At 52.4% G+C, this 13750-nt stretch overlaps 1 protein-coding gene across 2 annotated transcripts in view; it reads right to left on the reverse strand.

Annotated features, from left to right (window-relative positions):
* EIF4B (eukaryotic translation initiation factor 4B) overlaps positions 1 to 13750 on the reverse strand; it is a 95088-nt gene that overhangs the window by 56771 nt on the left and 24567 nt on the right. The window lies entirely within an intron of this gene.

Consider the following 13750-nt stretch of genomic DNA (forward strand, 5'->3'; position numbering starts at 1 on the left):
CTATCAGCCGAAACTGCAACTCCGTCCCTGTCCCTGGACAGGGTTCACAGGTGGTTCCTTTAGCCACCTCTAGCAGAGACCCCGGCTGACCAAGTGCTACAGGGGAGCATTGCACACAATGGGGACAGTGGAACCTGCCGTGTGGAACAGTATCACGTGCAGTACAAGCAGCATAGAAAGCCTGTGCCTTGGCACCCTTTCTTTTTTGCTGCTGTTGTCTAGCCATCTAGAAGCATATAGCCAAGAATAGCGACCGTACAGTGCAATGTATAGCATACAAGCAGAAAGTACAAATGAACACTTCAGCACATGCAGTACAAGCAGCATAGAAAGCCTGTGCCTTAGCACCCTTGCTTTTTTGCTGCTGTTGTCCAGCCATCTAGGAGTATATAGCCAAGAATAGCGACCGTACAGTGCAGTGTATAGCATACCTGCATAAAGTACAAATGAACACTTCAGCACATGCAATACAAGCAGCCTAGAAAGCCTGTGCCTTAGCACCCTTGCTTTTTGCTGCTGTAGTCTAGCCATCTAGGCATAAAGTACAAATGGCATTAGTGGGGTCAGCACTTCAGGTGCTGCTTACCGCCCGCCCAAAGGCGGGTGTGTGGTCGCCCGAATCCTGTGACTGGTTGCCCAGAGCTTGTCTCTCTTCTCCAGCCCAGACTGCGTGCAGGAATGGCTGCCGGCGTCTTGTGAAGAGGGGCGGGCCGTGGGCGTGCCCCAGACAAGAGCGGGAAACTGGCGTCCCACTGTGTCCAGTGAAGGGGGCTGGAGAATGCAAAGCAGACTCCAGCTCTCGGCGCTGACTGTCTGTACAGCGTCCCGCCCCTCCCCTGACTGGCAGGGCTGGGGGCGGGAACGAAGCGAAAAACTAGGCCGCAAAGCCGGGGACTCGAGTAATAAGCGCGGCCGTCCTATGTGCACGGCCAGCGCGGAAGTCCCCGGCGCACCACAAGTCCCAGCCGCGCCACAGTGTAAAACACCCCGCAGCGGCCGGCGCGTCAGTTTCTAACACATAAATTCACTCAGCTAAGCTGCAGTGAATAATAGCACAAGCGCTCCGCGCTGTTGTCCCCGGCGCACTAGCACTCCCAGCAATGCTGGTGTGTGTGTGCGCGATGTGTACGGGGACACAGAGTACCTTAATGTAGCAGGGCCCTGTCCCTGGCGATACTCAGCTCCATATCCAGCAGGTTCTCTGGGTCTGTGGATGGAGCCCGGTCTCAGTGCCTGGAGACCGGTAAGATCCCACTTCACCCAGAGCCCCGAGGGGGGATGGGGAAGGAAAACAGCATGTGGGCTCCAGCCTCCGTACCCGCAATGGGTACCTCAACCTTAAACACCCGACAAAAGTGGGGTGAGAAGGGAGCATGCTGGGGGCCCTAGTATGGGCCCTCTTTTCTTCCATCCGACGTAGTCAGCAGCTGCTGCTGACTAAAAACAGTGGAGCTATGCGTGGATGTCTGACCTCCTTCGCACAAAGCATAAAACTGAAGCAGCCCGTGATCCACGGGGGGTGTATATGCAGAAGGGGAGGGGCCTTACACTTTTTAGTGTAATACTTTGTGTGGCCTCCGGAGGCAGTAGCTATACACCCAATCGTCTGGGTCTCCCAATGGAGCGCCGAAGAAATTTCTGCAGCGATCTGAAGAGCACACGTGCGCTTCAAAATCGCTGCAGAAAATGTCCGTAGAAAAAAAAAAGCCGATTCCATGCGCTCTGCCTGCAGCTCCTGCCATAGACAGAGCAGGGGCTGCCGACAAAGCGCACGGAAGAAGTGACATGTCACTTCTTGAACGCAGCGCTTCGGGCAGCAGCCGAAGCGCTGCGCTCTAAGACGCCACGTGCGCACGGTCCCTGCACAATCTCCATAGACTGTGCAGGGGACGCAGGACGCATGCAGTTACGCTGCGCTACAAAGCGCAGCGTAACTGCATGTATTTACGCAATGTGCGCACATAGCCTTATTACCCATATTATAAACGCATGTGAAGCAGCCTGCAGAGCTGGGCTCTCAGGATGTCACTCAGATATGCACAGTATTCCCTATTCTGCGGATAGGGGATTTATTTTTTTTGAGAGGGGGAGGGGAGTTGTTTGTCTTTCATCATCTGCATCACTCCCTTCCAAGCTCCAAATTCCATTTGCAGGCAAAAACAGGAGAGGAACAGTTCGGAGCTTCATGGATTGGGTTTCCATGCCTGAGCAGTTTTGCACAAGCCTGAGATCACCATTCACCAGGTCAGATGTCAGCTGCAGTGTTGTAAGGCACACCGACGAGGCCACTTTACCATCTGGGAGGCAGAGCTAGTTTACATATTGGTGATGGGGGGCAATATTGTGCTGGTTCCCCTATAAAGCCATGCTGGAGCGTGGGGTGATTCCAATTTGGAGAAGGCGAGATCCGGTCTTTCCACAAGAACGCTCAGGGCAAGAGAGTTCACATCAAAGAAGTAGATGCAGACGCCCAACTTACGGGGTCAGCCCCACCAGGACAGGTTTGCTTATATAGATGGAAGCCATTCCATAGCATTTACAAGTTAGTGGCAGAATATTTTTAATTAAAAAGTAAAGTTTTAATTTACAAAAAAAAAAAAAGTGTAATATTTTTTTATCCCCCTATTGAGGGCTGCTATTTGCTTGTCTGTACAAGCGGACGACCGACTGCAAATATGCTCCACAATGGGTATTTGAGCCTGGGCTTTGTCTCTGAGTCTGTATGAGGTGTGCACTGGGCACGGCTCCCTCTAGTGTCCAATAGTAGAAAATGTCCATATTTTTGACAATTAAAAAAAAAAAATAAAAAAAAAATAAGTAACTGGAAATGACCTTGATAATTTCTGGGTCTGATAAGCTCTTTAAAAAAAACCTTTCAGGGCAAGTGAAGCCTTCTTAAATATCAGAGGGGCATTAATGACTGATCAAGCACATACCCATGTATCAGGAGGGCAGCTATCACACAAGCATCATTAGGGCCACAGTAGAGTGAAATGGTCGGTACTCCGATTACTATGAATGTGGCACCATAGCCCCCGGCACACCAGCCTTTATCACCGAACGTAGCAATTTCTCTACTAGACCTGTAAAGGAGACAGATCGAATACCATCCATTGATAGTCATTATTTCTTCGAACCAATCTCCCTGTTTATAAAAGGTTCCAAATATCTGACCAATACAAGCGAGTCGGATGCTGACGAGGCAGCCGCTTTCCCCGGCCGGACATTTGGCGCTCCGGCGTGATGTCACCAGAGCGCTGTTGTTGTGCAGGACACCAGTCAGCAGATGCTTTGCCCCGCAGTGTCCGGAGTCAGCACTATCTCTCTGCAGCCACAAAAGAAAATGAGAAACACGTGGGACGATACGCCCACTCAGCAGTTCTATCTATAGACAGCACTAAGGACCGTCAGGGGAAGAGGACTTAGTGATTTTTTTTTTTAAAGGGGAACCCTGCCAAAATGGATGCGACTTTGAGACAAGGGAGACGTGTATTCCAAGAGCTCAGCCCATCAGTGATTTCCAGAATGATAGGGCTGCCACACAATACAGCGCGCACAGGAATTGCCCAGTCAGGACACCCCAGTCCCTTTGTCCTACAGACCTGATCTACCTCCACACCAAGTCTCCAAAACGTTTTGCAGGGCACAGAAAAACAAAAACAAAACAACAATACACTATGAATGCACTGCGGGATGCAGCACGCTCCCAGGACAACGGCTGAGGCAGCACTCATTCCTTATCATGAGGTCTGCTTTAAAGGGAACATTAAAGGGAACATTAAAGGGAATTAGGGTACCTTCACACTTTAGCGATGCAGCAGCGATCCGACCAGCAATCTGACCTGGTTAGGATCGCTGCTGCATCGCTACATGGTCGCTGGTGAGCTGTCAAACAGGCAGATCTCACCAGCGACCAGTGACCAGCCCCCAGCCAGCAGCGACGTGCAAGCGACGCTGCGCTTGCACGGAGCCGGCGTCTGGAAGCTGCAGACACTGGTAACTAAGGTAAACATCGGGTATGGTTACCCGATGTTTACATTAGTTACCAGCGCACACCGCTTAGCTGTGTGTGCAGGGAGCCGCGCACACTGAGCGCTGGCTCCTTGCTCTCCTAGCTACAGTACACATCGGGTTAATTAACCCGATTTGTACAGCAGCTACATGTGCAGAGAGCCGGAGCCAGCAGCACAGGCAGCGTGAGAGCTGCGGAGGCTGGTAACTAAGGTAAATATCGGGTAACCACCTTGGTTACCCGATGTTTATCTTGGTTACAGCTTACCGCAGCTGCCAGACGCCGGCTCCTGCTCCCTTCATTTGTCGCTCTCTCGCTGTCACACACAGCGATCTGTGTGTCACAGTGGGAGAGCGCCTTTGAAGAAAACGAACCAGGGCTGTGTGTAACGAGCAGCGATCTCGCAGCAGGGGCCAGATCGCTGCTCAGTGTCACACACAGCGAGATCGCTAATGAGGTCACTGCTGCGTCACAAAAAGCGTGACTCAGCAGCGATCTCGGCAGCGAGCTCGCTGTGTGTGAAGCACCCCTTAGTCACCAGTTTTTTCCCTATTAAACTAACAGTGTCACCTTCTGTAGCTCCTGGGCTGCGTTCTATGAAGGTGCACCTTGTGCCCTGACTCCCCTTCCAGAACCCAAAAATAACTTTATAAAACATGACCGCCACGTATGCTAATTACCTGTGTGGCTCAGATGGGCGTGCTCTTTTTCGGCTCCTATCCCCCCTCCTGCCGCTGTTGGCCGTCCTCCTTACTTGATTGACGTGATGATGCCTTAGTCATCATCTTCGTTGCATTTTCAAATCTCGCGCCTGTGCAGTTATGTCGGCTCGCGCAGGTGCAGTTCGCTCTGCCATATCACGGGCAGAGCAGAAAACAAAGCTGCCGTCGGTGAGCTAAGTGCGCAGGAGCGAGATTATGGTCGTGTACAAGGATGACGCTGGGGAAGTCATGCACAGCGCAGCCCAAAAGCTACAGAAGGGGATTCTTTTAGTTTAATAGTGAAAAATCTGGTGACAGGTTCCCTTTAATATTGTGCTTGTAAGTACGGCTGCCTTTTTTGCTGTATACAGAATACACTGATCCATATGACTGCAGCTGCCACTACAAGGTACAGATTAATTAGAGCTACAAAAAGCCTCTGTAGGCCGATTATACACACTTGGCATTTACAGTCCGGGCCGCAGCTCCCCGAAATTGAGCTCACACTTACAGGTGTGTACGTGGCAGATTCAGATATTGATGTCCATGCTAAAACTCAATGTCGTACATATGAAAACATCAACCGTTATAAGCCAAAGCAGACATGGGCAAAGTGTGGCCCACGGTCCGAGACGCCAAGTGACAAACTAGTGGCCCACAGCCCAGTCACCACTATCTAAATCCTCAGGGTGCAGAGGGCGCTCAATACATTGGTGGAGGATGGTGCCTTATTCAACCACTCAGAGTGTGTGACAGGCGCGGACAATCAGTTCAGTATTTTCACGTGGACGAGATGTGTGCCAGTATATAGGCAGGCTACATGGGGGCTCACGCGGCATACAGAGGCCATCATACAGAATATAGGAGGGGTGGCAGCATAGCTAATTCTGCTCAATATTAAAGGGAACCTGTCACCACTTTTTCTGCCTATAAGCTGCGGCCACCACCACCGGGCTCTTATATACAGCATTCTAACATTCTCTATAGCCCAGGCCGCTGTGAGAACATAAAGAAGGGAATTTTGTTTACTTACCGTAAATTCCTTTTCTTCTAGCTCCTATTGGGAGACCCAGACAATTGGGTTGTATAGCTATGCCTCCGGAGGCCACACAAAGTATTACACTCAAAAGTGTAACCCCTCCCCTCTGCCTATACACCCTCCCGTGCATCACGGGCTCCTCAGTTTTGGTGCAAAAGCAGGAAGGAGGAAACTTATAAATTGGTTTAAGGTAAATTCAATCCGAAGAATGTTCGGAGAACTGAAAACCATGAAACAATTGAACATGAACAACATGTGTACACAAAAGAACAACTAGCCCGAAGGGAACAGGGGCGGGTGCTGGGTCTCCCAATAGGAGCTAGAAGAAAAGGAATTTACGGTAAGTAAACAAAATTCGCTTCTTCTTTGTCGCTACATTGGGAGACCCAGACAAATGGGACGTCCAAAAGCAGTCCCTGGGTGGGTAAAAGAATACCTTGATAACAAGAGCCAACACGACTCCCTCTTACAGGTGGGCCACCGCCGCCTGAAGGACTCGCCTACCTAGACTGGCATCTGCCGAAGCATAGGCATGCACTTGATAGTGCTTTGTGAAAGTGTGCAGACTAGACCACGTAGCTGCCTGACACACTTGTAGAGCCGTTGCCTGGTGCCGCAATGCCCAGGACGCACCCACTGCTCTGGTAGAATGGGCTTTCAGCCCCGGAGGAATCGGAAGCCCCGAAGAACGGTAAGCTTCAAGAATCGGTTCCTTGATCCACCGAGCCAAGGTTGACCTAGAAGCCTGCGAACCCTTACGCTGACCAGCCACAAGGACAAAGAGCGCATCTGAACGGCGCAGGGGCGCTGTGCGAGACACGTAGAATCGGAGTGCTCTCACTAGATCTAATGAGTGCAAATCCTTTTCAAAGCGGTGAATTGGATTAGGGCAAAATGAAGGTAAGGTGATATCCTGATTGAGATGAAAAGGCGATACCACCTTAGGGAGAAATTCCGGAACAGGACGGAGAACCACCTTATCCTGGTGAAAAACCAGGAAGGGGGCTTTGCATGACAGCGCTGCAAGCTCCGACACTCTACGGAGTGAAGTAACTGCTACTAGAAATGCCACTTTCTGCGAAAGACGTGATAAGGAGACATCCCGCAGCGGCTCAAAAGGCGGTTTCTGAAGAGCCGTTAGCACCCTGTTAAGGTCCCAGGGTTCAAGCGGGCGCTTGTAAGGTGGGACTATGTGGCAAACTCCCTGCAGGAACGTGCGGACCTGCGGAAGCATGGCCAGGCGCTTTTGAAAGAATATTGAGAGTGCCGATACTTGTCCTTTGAGAGAACTAAGTGACAACCCCTTATCCATTCCGGATTGAAGGAAGGAAAGAAAAGTGGGTAAGGCAAAAGGCCAGGGAGTGAAACCTTTATCAGAACACCAGGACAAGAAAATCCGCCAAGACCTGTAATAGATCTTGGCGGACGTCGGTTTCCTGGCCTGTCTCATAGTGGCAATGACATCCTGAGACAACCCTGAAGACGCTAAGAGCCAGGACTCAATGGCCACACAGTCAGGTTGAGGGCCGCAGAATTCAGATGGAAAAACAGCCCTTGCGACAGCAAGTCTGGGCGGTCTGGCAGCGCCCACGGCTGACCCACCGTGAGATGCCACAGATCCGGGTACCATGACCGCCTCGGCCAGTCTGGAGCGACGAGAATGGCGCGACGGCAGTCGGACCTGATCTTGCGTAGTACTCTGGGCAGCATTGCCAGAGGAGGGAATACATAAGGCAGTCGAAACTGCGACCAATCCTGAACTAATGCGTCCGCCGCCAGAACTCTGATCTTGAGATCGTGCCATGAAGGCCGGGACCTTGTTGTTGTGCCGTGACGCCATGAGATCGACGTCCGGCGTTCCCCAGCGGCGACAGATCTCTCGAAACACTTTTGGTTGCAGGGACCATTCCCCCGCATCCATGCCCTGACGACTGAGAAAATCTGCTTCCCAGTTTTCTACGCCCGGTATGTGAACTGCAGAGATGGTGGATGCTGTGGCTTCCACCCACTGCAGAATTCGCCGGACTTCTTGGAAGGCTTGACGACTCCGCGTGCCGCCTTGGTGGTTGATGTATGCGACGGCAGTGGCGTTGTCCGACTGGATACGGATCTGCCTGCCCTCCAGCCACTGCTGGAAAGCCAATAGGGCTAGATACACTGCCCTTATCTCCAGAACATTGATCTGAAGGGAAGACTCTATCGGAGTCCAGGTTCCCTGAGCCCTGTGATGGAGGAACACCGCTCCCCACCCTGACAGGCTCGCGTCCGTGGTGACCACAGCCCAGGTTGGGGGCAGGAAGGATTTTCCCTGTGATAGAGAAGTGGGAAGAAGCCACCACTGAAGAGACGTCTTTGTTGCAAGGGAAAGAGAGACGTTCCTGTCGAGAGAGTTCGACCTCCTGTCCCATTTGTGGAGAATGTCCCACTGGAGCGGGCGCAGATGGAATTGCACGAACGGCACTGCTTCCATCGCTGCCACCATCTTCCCAAGGAAGTGCATGAGGCGTCTCAAGGGGTGTGACTGAGTCTGAATCAGAGATTGCACCCCTGCCTGCAGTGACAGCTGTTTGTCTAGTGGTAGCTTGACTACCCCTGACTGAGTATGAAACTCCATCCCTAGATAAGTCAGAGATTGGGTCGGTGTCAACTTGGATTTTGGGAAATTGATGATCCACCCGAACTGCTGGAGGGTCTCCAGAGCGACGGTAAGGCTGTGTTGACACGCCATCCGAGAAGGTGCCCTGACTAGGAGATCGTCTAAGTAGGGAATCACCGAGTGCCCCTGAGAATGCAGGACCGCCACAACGGATGCCATGACCTTTGTGAAAACCCGTGGGGCTGTCGTCAGGCCGAAGGGCAATGCCACGAACTGAAGGTGTTCGTCCCCGATGGCGAAACGCAAGAAGCGTTGATGTTCTGGTGCGATCGGCACATGGAGATAAGCATCCTTGATGTCGATCGATGCGAGGAAGTCTCCTTGTGACATCGAGGCGATGACCGAGCGGAGAGATTCCATCCAGAATCGTCTGGTGCTCACGTGTTTTTTGAGCAATTTGAGGTCCAGAACGGGACGGAATGATCCGTCTTTCTTTGGCACCACGAATAAGTTGGAGTAAAAACCGCGACCCTGTTCCTGAGTGGGAACGGGGGTCACAACTCCTTTTTTCAGAGCGTCCACTGCTTGAAAAAGTGTGTCTGCCCGCGCGGGAGGCGGGGAGGTTCTGAAGAAACGAGTCGGAGGACGAGAGCTGAACTCTATCCTGTAACCGTGAGACAGGATGTCTCTCACCCATCGGTCTTGAACATGTGGCCACCAGGTGTCTCGAAAGCGGGAGAGCCTGCCACCTACCGAGGATGCGGTTCGGGGATGCCGTGAGTCATGAGGAGGCTGCCTTGGGGGCAGTGCCTCCGGCGGCCTTTTGGGGGCGTGACTTAGACCGCCACGCATAGGAGTTCCTCTGGCCTTTGTCCTGTCTATTGGACGAAGAGGATTGTGGTTTGGCGGAGGGACGAAAGGACCGAAACCTAGATTGTATTTTTCGTTGCTGAGGTCTCTTGGGTTTGGACTGGGGTAAGGAGGAGTCCTTTCCCTTGGATTCCTTAATAATAATAATCTCATCCAATCGTTCGCCAAACAATCTTTCGCCAGAAAACGGCAAACCGGTTAAGAACCTCTTGGAAGCCGAGTCTGCCTTCCATTCGCGCAGCCACATGGCTCTGCGGACTGCCACAGAATTAGCGGAAGCCACCGCTGTACAGCTAGTAGAGTCTAGGACTGCGTTCATGGCGTAGGAAGAAAACGCCGACGCCTGAGAGGTTAAAGATGCAACCTGCGGGGCAGACGTGCGTGTGACCGCATTAATCTCAGCCAGACAAGCTGAGATAGCCTGGAGTGCCCACACGGCTGCAAAAGCCGGGGCAAAAGACGCTCCCGTGGCCTCATAGATGGATTTCACCAGAAGTTCTATCTGCCTGTCAGTTGCATCTTTTAGTGATGAGCCATCTGCAACCGAAACCACAGATCTAGCCGCCAATCTGGAGACTGGGGGATCCACCTTGGGACATTGAGCCCAACCCTTAACTACGTCAGCGGGAAAGGGGTAACGTGTATCAGTAAGGCGCTTAGTAAAGCGCTTGTCCGGAACCGCTCTGGGCTTCTGGATGGCATCCCTGAGTGATCAAAAAATGCACTCCGTGTACGTTTGGGAAACCGAAACTGGTGTTTCTCCTGCTGAGAGACCGACTCCTCTATAGGTGGAGGCGGGGGAGATAAATCCAACACCTGGTTGATGGACGAGATAAGATCATTTACTAAGGCGTCCCCTTCAGGTGTATCCAGATTGAGAGCAACATCAGGGTCCGAGCCCTGAGCTGCAACCTCCGCCTCGTCCTCCAGAGAGTCCTCAAGCTGGGAACCCGAGCAGCGTGAGGAGGTCGGGGAAGATTCCAAGCGAGCTCGCTTAGCTGGTCTGGGACTGTGGTCCGTGGAGGAGTCCTCCACGTGAGACCTAGGGCCCACCCCAGCCAGGGTGGACCGAGAGGGACCTGGAGACGCCGATCTACCAGGGATCGGGGCCTGTGAAAGGACCGGTCTGGACTGCAGGGCTTCTAGCAGCTTGGCAGACCATTTGTCCATAGACTGAGCCATGGATTGTGAGAGTGACTCAGAGAGCTTATCAGCAAAAACTGCAAACTCTGTCGCTGCCACCTGGACAGTGGAAGCAGGGGGGTCTGCCTGAGCCGGGGGGCCCACAAGTGACCGAGGCTCCGGCTGAGCAAGTGTAACAGGGGCTGAGCATTGCTCACAGTGAGGGTAGGTGGAACCCGCAGGTAACATAGCCCTACAAGAGGTACATGTCGCAAAAAAACCCTGTGCTTTAGTGCCCTTGCTCCTTGTGGACGACATGCTGTTGTGTCCTAGGAGCGTGATCACTGAGGGTATATAGAAAAAAGGGTATACCCCGGCCGAACAGAAATAAGTATATGTATACGTATCTATATCGGCACCCCAGGGGGACCAACACCGAGTACCGACCGCTAAAAAGCGGGGTGTGTGTGCTCCAGATTCCCTGCCTTGGTCTCCCAGAGCTGCAGAGCTGTTCTCTGTGATTCTCCACCGGCAGAATACCCGAAAAATGGCTGCCGGAGCTCTCAGGGGAGGAGTGAAGCCGTTGGGCGGCGTTAGGAAAAGTGCGGGAATCTGGGGTCCCCACAGTGATCAGTGAGGGGGGAGGGAGCATACAGGATGCCCCTGCCCTCACATCCGACGTCAGGTCGGCTGTCCCGCCCCTATCTCTGATAGACAGGCCCGGGGGCGGGAATTTTGCCACTAGGCCGCGATGAAGCCGGGGACTAAATTTCATACCGCGGCCGACAAGCAGGCGCGGTCGGCGCGGTAGTCCCCGGTCCTCACAATTCAGCAGCCAGTTGCGGCGTCCGGGAACCAGGCGCTCCATACACAGTCCCCATGGGGACACAGAGTACCTCGTGTTGCAGAGCCCTGTCCCTGAGGATAGATAAGCTCCTGTCCAGCAGATTCCCTCAGGGGCTGCGGAGGAAGCACGGTCCCAGAACCTGGATGACCGCTTCGGATCCCACTTCTACCAGAGCCCTCAGGGATGGAGAAGGAAACACGGCATGAGGCTCCGGCCGTCGTACCCGCAATGGGTACCTCAACCTTAACAGCACCGCCGACTTAGTGGGGTGAGAAGGGAGCATGCCGGGGGCCCCGTGGGGGCCCTCTTTTCTTCCAACCGATACAATCAGCAGCTGCTGCTGACTAAAATGGAGATGTGTGAGTGGATGTGTGCCTCCTTCCACACAAAGCATAAAACTGAGGAGCCCGTGATGCACGGGAGGGTGTATAGGCAGAGGGGAGGGGTTACACTTTTGAGTGTAATACTTTGTGTGGCCTCCGGAGGCAGAAGCTATACACCCAATTGTCTGGGTCTCCCAATGGAGCGACAAAGAAAATCACTGTATAATACGTACCTAACGGTCGCTCGGTTGGCCAGATGGGTGTCTCCGTTCTCCGGCACCGCCTCTTTCGGCCATCTTCGTCCTCCTCCTTCTCTAGCCGCGGTGCATGACGCGTCCGATGTCATCCACACTCGCCGGCATTCAGGTCCTGAGCAGGGCAGATCAAAGTATTGTTGTAGTGCGCCTGCGCAGGACCGGCGAGTGTTTATGACTTAGCCGCATCATGCACACAGGAGTCAGAAGGAGAACGAAGATGGCCGAAAGAGGAGGCGCCGGCACCGGACAATGGAGACGCCCATACGGCCAACCGAGCGACCGTTAGGTAAGTATTATAAAGTGGGTTTTATGTTCTCACAGCAGCCTGGGCTCTTATATACAGCATGTTAAAATGCTATATATAAGGGCCACTTTACACACTGCGACATCGCTAGCATTTGCTGGCAATGTCGAGCGCGATAGCACCAGCCCCCGTCGTACGGCCGATATGTGGTGATTGCTGCCGTAGCGAACATTATCGCTACAGCAGCGTCACACTCACATAACTGTTCAGCGATGTCGCTGTGACCAGAGAACAATCCCTCCTTCAAGGGGGAGGTGCGTTCGGCTTCACAGTGACGTCACTAAGCGGCCGGCCAATAGAAGCGGAGGGGTGGAGATGAGCGGTGGAGATGAACGTAACATCCCGCCCACCTCCTTCCTTCCTCATTACCAGCGGCCGCAGGTAAGGTGAGGTTCCTTGTTCCTGCGGTGTCACACATAGCGATGTGTGGTGCCGCAGGAATGACGAACAACATCGCACCTGCAGTGATAATTGGTAATGGACCCCCATGTCACCGATTTTGACAGTTTTTGCAACGATTCAAAATCGCTCATAGGTGTCACACACAACGACATCGCTAACGCGGCCGGATGTGCGTCACAAAATCCGTGACCCCAACGACATCACTTTAGCGATGTAGTAATGTGTAAAGCGGCCCTAAGAGCCCGGTGGTGGTGGCCGCAGCTTATAGGCCAAAAAAGTGGTGACAGGTTCCCTTTAAAGTGATAAAAACAACAATACTGTATGCTAATATTAATATTGAGCAAGATTAAATTTCAGCCTATTGGCTTGGCCCACCACAACAGTCTTTTGGGAAAATGAGCTGCCTACACCCGAGCCAGAGCATACACGCCAACATGAGTGGATGCTTCATAATACTACTACAAGTGTGTCAGGCTGCAAAAGTTCCAATTTTGAGGGGGGTTTCCAAGGACGGCAAGCCATATATATTAAACTGTTTAGCTACCACTTATTGCAAGGTGTATCAGTGTCAAATACCGTGCAATATAATGATTATGGGGCAGTATAATACAAAAGTAACCTCGGATCACAACTAATCCCAGCTTGGAAATGTTTGCCTTCTAAGGCTGCTTTCACACTACGTTTTTTTTAACATGCGCCATGAACGTTTTTTTAACGCAAAAACGGATCCAGTGCAAACGCGTTTTCAGTTCAATGCATTTGCAATGGACTCGCGTCAACATGCGTTCACCTGCGCTTGCGTGCGTTATAGTAAGGATCCAGCGATTTGCAGGTTTTTTTTAACTTTTTTCAAAAACGCTACTTGTAGCGTTTTTGAGCTGCGTCCAAATACTGTTTTTCACTGGATCCTGACTATACTGCACGCAAACGCACGTGAACGCTGGCATGCTGATAGACAGGATCCTGCTTGCTCTACTGAGCATGCCCAGAAACCAGCCTGGCGTGATCAGTCCCTCTCTCCCCCTCCCTCTCTCCCCCCACCTGAGAGCAGCGGATGCTCGTAACCAAGGTAAATATCGGGTAACCAAGTAAAGCGCTTCACTTAGTTACCCGATGTTTACCTTGGTTACTTGTGCAGGCAGCCCGGCTCCTAGCAGCTACGGACGCTATTAACCAAGGTAAATATCGGGTATCCAAGCAAAGCACTTCGCTTAGTTACCCGATGTTTACCTTGGTTACCAGCATCTGCAGCTGTCAGATGCTAGCTCCCAGTCTAT

This window comes from Anomaloglossus baeobatrachus, chromosome 2 (assembly GCF_048569485.1).
Source record: "Anomaloglossus baeobatrachus isolate aAnoBae1 chromosome 2, aAnoBae1.hap1, whole genome shotgun sequence".
Lineage (NCBI taxonomy): Eukaryota > Metazoa > Chordata > Amphibia > Anura > Aromobatidae > Anomaloglossus > Anomaloglossus baeobatrachus.